This window comes from Pinus tabuliformis, chromosome 9 (assembly GCF_031772625.1).
Source record: "Pinus tabuliformis cultivar Carrire ecotype Pingquan chromosome 9, CPIR1, whole genome shotgun sequence".
In the NCBI taxonomy this organism is placed as follows: Eukaryota; Viridiplantae; Streptophyta; class Pinopsida; order Pinales; family Pinaceae; genus Pinus; species Pinus tabuliformis.
In genome coordinates, this window is record NC_142307.1 from 441,461,077 (window position 1) to 441,466,637 (window position 5,561).

The 5,561-nt window shown below is 39.3% G+C and overlaps 1 pseudogene; it reads right to left on the reverse strand.

Moving 5' to 3' along the window:
• Positions 1 to 2,834: 2,834 nt before the first annotated feature.
• Positions 2,835 to 3,371, reverse strand: LOC149149056 (T-complex protein 1 subunit beta pseudogene; annotated as a pseudogene).
• Between the last annotated feature and the right edge of the window lie 2,190 nt (positions 3,372 to 5,561).

Below are 5,561 nucleotides of genomic sequence, written 5' to 3' on the forward strand. Positions count from 1 at the left end.
TGTAGGGAAAGAAGAAGCCTACATCAGTGAAAATGGTTACAATATGCAAGCAAAGTGTAGCTGAAGGAAAGGATGTTTGTTATTTGCAACACATTTTTCTAGGTATAAAGGGAAGAATGTTGAGGATGAGGAAGTCCTGAATAAGTATCTTGTTTTACAATAGTTTCAGGATGTGTTTTCCGCAGAGATCCTAGAGTTACCACCTCGTAGGGAAGTGGATTTCTCTTTGAGTTGATGCTAGGAGAAACACCAACATCAAAGAAACCTTACAGGATGAGCACTACGAAATTGGTGGAACTGAAGTTGCAGCTTAAGGAAATGCTTGATAAGGGATACATAAGGCCAAATGTATCGCCTTGGGGTGCACTAGTGTTGTTTGTATGGAAAAAAGATTGTACTATCAGATTGTGCATTGATTATAGGAAGTTGAACAAGGTGAACATCAAGAAAAAGTATCCATTTCCACGGATTGATGACTTGTTTGATCAGTTGAAGGAAACAAAAATATTCTCAAAGATTGATTTAAGATAAGGATATCATCAGGTGCACATCAAAGAAGAAGATGTCTATAAGAATGCATTCCATACCAGGTATGGGAATTATGAGTTTGTGGTGGTTCCTTTTAGTCTTACTAATGCTCCAACTACTTTCATGTGTTTGATGAACAATGTGTTGCATCCTTATATGGACAAATTTGTGCTAGTTGCTGTTGATGATATATTGGTATATTCGAAGAATGAGGAAGAGCATGCAGAGAACCTAGTAGCAGTGTTGAGATTGTTCAAAGAGAATTAATTGTATGATAATCTCATCAAGTGTAGTGTCTTTCAGTCTCAAATTCATTACTCAGGACATGTTGTTTCCAAGGAAGGGATAACAGTGGACCTGGAAAATATTAAAGCCATCATGGAGTGACCAAATCCTAAGAATGTGGATGAGGTCTGATCATTCATGGGACTAACATGTTATAACGAGAAGTTCATTAGGAACTTATCTAAGATTGGCTATCCTATCACATCCTTTTAGAGAAAAGGAAAGAAGTTTGAATGGACTTAGGAGTGCACAACTAGTTTTGAGCAGTTGAAGCATTTGCTTACAAATGCTCTAGTTTTGAACATTGAAAATCCTAATAAGGAGTTCATCGTTTGTACATATGCTTGCAAGGAAGGACTTGGTGGAGTCCTGATGCACGAAGGATAGGTATATGCTATGAATCAAGGGAGTTGAATGAGCACGAGAAAAACTATGTGACTCATGATCTTGAATTGGTAGCTAACATTCATGTATTGAAGATGTGAAGACATTATCTTCTCAACAGGAGGTTCATTTTGATGAGTGATAATAGTGGACTAAGGTACTTGTTTGACCAACCAAATCTGAATGTTAGGAGAGCTAGATGGTTGGCTACTCCTAATGAGTTTGACTTTGAGATCATATACATTAAAGGCAAGGAGAATTGGGTTGCAAATGGTCTCAGTAGGAGAGTACAAGTGAATCACATTTCAGTTGTGAGTTCATATGGGACAGATTTATAGGAGAAGATCTTGCATGCAAGACAACATGATGATAAGTGCCAATAGTTGAAGCAGAGATTACAATAACATAGTGAAGGTGATAGGGATTAGGAGTATCACCTCACAACAAATGGCTTGGTGAGATTTAGGAACATGATTTATGTGCCAAATAATAGTGAACTGAAGAAGCTTATCTGGGAGGAGTTTCATGTCAAATCGTATTTAGGTCACTCTGGATATCATAAGACTTTGATAATTGTTAAGAAGTTTTACTATTGGTTGAAATTGAAGAAGGAGGTGGTTGAGTTTGTTGCTACATGTTTGGACTGTTAACATGTGAAACCTGAGTGTAAGCACCCAACTAGTCTATTACAACCTATTCGGATTTAGAATCGAAATGGAAGGTCATTTCCATGGACTTCATTACAAGTTTGTTGAGGACATCGAGGCAAAATGATTCCATTATGGTTGTGGTTGATATGTTGAGAAAAGTATGCTAGTAGCTCAATTCATTGCAATGGAGTCTACAAATTCAGACAGTGAGGTAGATAAGATCTTCATCAAGGAGATAATGAGACTGCATGGAGTTACCAAGAAGATCATATCAGATAGAGATGCCAATTCACTTCCAGGTTTTGGAAGGTGTTGGACACCTAATCCTAAGTGGGTTAGTGTGGAAGCCGAATAGACCAAAACAGTCCAAGAGACCTTGGGATCTGAAACCCAAGAGTCACATGTTGTACTATAAATGTATATCTGATGTTAATAAAAAATTTATTGCATGTTTTATCTTTCACATTGTCTTGCTATCCATGTGTGTTTAACATGGTATCAGAGCAGGCGAATTCTGGCCCTGCTCATATTTGAGCCACTTGTTTTGTGGTCTCTATGTATATGTCATTTGTGCAGACCTTCCAGTTCTGCCCATTACCTATAAAGCTCCATTAATTCATTGTTTGCCAGAAATCTGCTGACTCTGGCTATTTTAAGCCTCTCTGTCTGACCCTTGAAATCATACCTGCGCTCTCTCTCTTCTGCGTTACTTGCGCCCTCTGTCCTTTAAATTATACCTGTGCTCTCTCTCTTCTGCGTTACTTGCACCCTCTGTCCTTTAAATTATGCCTGCGCTCTTTACTGTTTATAAACGTTTTGAAAAGCGTTGTCCTGACAATTGAATTTGGTGGGCCTGCTATATAATCCTGGTGCATTGAGCGTTTGTAACGCCCCTTACCTGCTCAGAGCTATTCGACCTGACCCTCCACAGTCGCTGCTCACCTCTGACCATAACGCGCTGCTTTTTCCAGCGCTACCTCTGCCGCATCACTGCATCAACAGCCAATGTTGTTTGTCTTGTGCAAGGATTTTGAAACTGAGTGTTGTCATTGCAATATTCATCAGGTCGGACCGGAAGGATTCTGAATTTGCCTTATTGTCCCAAACCCGCTGTTCTAAAGCATTGCGAGCACACTCAGCAGCCATTCTATAACCAGAGATAATTGTCATAGGGTGAATCTTCATTGCTACTAGTTTTTCTGCCTCTCGCAAGAGCTCGCCAGCCAAAACAACTACTGAAGCGGTTCCATCTCCTACCTCATCATCTGGGACTTTCGAGATGTCGACCATTACTTTGGCAGCGGGATTATCTATGTGAAGCGATCTCAATATAGTAGCGCCATCATTTGTAACGGTGACACTATGTCCCCTGCCTGTGGATTGCAAAATTTTGTCCATCCCTGTAGGTCCTAGAGTCGTCTTTACAAGGTCGGCTATTGCCATGCCACCAACAAACGAAGCCATCCTGGCCCGTTCACCCTTCTCGTCCCTGGCATCGTCTTTAAATAACCTTTCAGTTGCCATGTCTGAGAGCAGGAAACGTTAACTGCAGAATCGATCGCCTCCTTTCTTCCGAAGGCTTCTGTCCGCCGGGAAGGAAAATATTTGATTGCAGAGGGAAGTAGAGTCTTGAGCGTAAAGCGAGGGTTGGGGATTTTCGCATTGATATTTTACAGTTGCTGCAAGGTTGATTGAAGGTCTCTCTAAATGATTTAGAGTCTAGACATGGCTCTCGGTCTTATTCACGAGATCCATTTTCTCGGTTTCAGTGATCCATTTCAGAAGCAAGATACATAAGTGGTGTTGAATGGTTCCTCTGGGTTCATGTGTATTTTGAAAGCTACATTCATTCAAGGATTCCAGGCATTGCTTTTTTTTGTCGACTCATACTGGAAATTCTAGTATATTTATTGTGACGATTGTTATTCTCTGGTTATTTGCAATTGCTGGAGTAGTGCCAACAAGACCAAAAAGGGTTATCTCTGTGGAGCATCTATTTGAAATTGCTTGCGGCCCCTCTAAGCATATATCACCGAGTCTTGCAGCCCTTTAATCTCTACGGTCGTGTGAATAATTCGAACCTATTTTAGACTTGTGTCATCATACTTCAGTGACAGAATCCACGTTGAAACTTTTTGCGGCCTAAAGTCTGGGCTCAAGCATCAAAGAACCAAAGTTTGTCTTACATCCTCACGGTCTTTATTTCTGCGAATTTTTAAGGTATAAGAAAGAACCTACATGAAGGGCATTATCACTATATATGTAAGGGTAGATCATTAGTCTATTTCCAGATTGATATAAGGCGGAGATCTTGTGTAATTGCGGCCTAGAAAAGAGAGCCGACCTTAAATGATCTGTGCAATCCAAGAATTTAGTCCAACATATACTTGAGGCATTCGTATTGTCTACCCTCTGCGGCACATCTCAATTTGTCAACACACCATTGCAGAAATAAAGCAACATATCTGAAACTTTGGATCTTGACCATATGGGCTTTGACATCATCTATTATTGGCATCAGTTAACGACACTTGTAGATGTTACGAACCTGAAATAAGATCCATACTAGAAGACTTGAAAGAGTGATGCTTTTGATAAAGCTCTTCTCAGGAGAAGTTGACAGAGCCATTTAAGACCGCTGCTTGTGCATTATGTAAGTGAGCTGAACTTATTCTAGCGTGCTCGAACTGTTTGTACTTCAACTGCAGATTGTGGAAGACATTCATTTTTTCTTGCAAAGGAGTGTTGTTTATGCATGAAAGAAATCAACCAGAAATGTGGCTTCATCTGTAATCTGCTCAACAAAGAATAATACCATTTTTATGGGTATTCTCAGCTATATATTTATATAGAGGCTGGTGTATATTTGTCTGCTGAAAATTTATTCAATGCCCCGAGCATTCATTGGAAAGGTTGTTTCTTTTTGTGAAGATTATTGCTCTTAATATGTGCACTAAGTCTCTATTGCAGAGAAATAAATCAGTTTTGTATATCGCTCATTGATTTATTTGTGTGCTGACCTGGAGCTGTATTGAATGCAACGAAAACTGTGATTTAAGCTGCCTGAATACGTTATGATGCTGCCTGAAATATGTTGAAGCTGTTGTTTTAAATAAGTTTGTATGAGGCCTGAATGGTATACAATCCAATGGTATGGTGATTGGTTTCAAATACACTTTGAATAGTTCAAATTCCATTTGCAACCGAGATTCAGTGCTTCTGTTCCTATAGTTGGATCCGATTTGATTACTGGTGCCATTCATATGTTTAATGCTTTGCTGAGGTTGACCGCTGTAAATTACAGTTCAAAGAATTCCCATGACATGGTGTTATAATTATTGAAGTTTTGATAACCATCATTTTTGAAGGAGTACTTGAAGGATCCAAACAAGTTTGCAGTTGCTGCTGCCCCAATTGTGGCATTGTATTTAAAACTCTTGATTCCACTGCTGCATAAAGATTTTGACATTAAAGGAAAAATGGTCAGAACCAGTGAAGTATTACAGTTCCTTAAAACTCTGATATTATCTACTGTTGATGACACATTACAAATCAGCAAAGGATCTCTCTCAAAAATTCATACATGTTTACAAAATGCACAGGAAAATATCGATTTTTTGCAACTTGAATCACAGCTACAGCAAGAAGAGCTACATCAAAATAGACACCATTCTGAACCTGTTTTTGTTCAGAACATTGAGACAACCACCCATC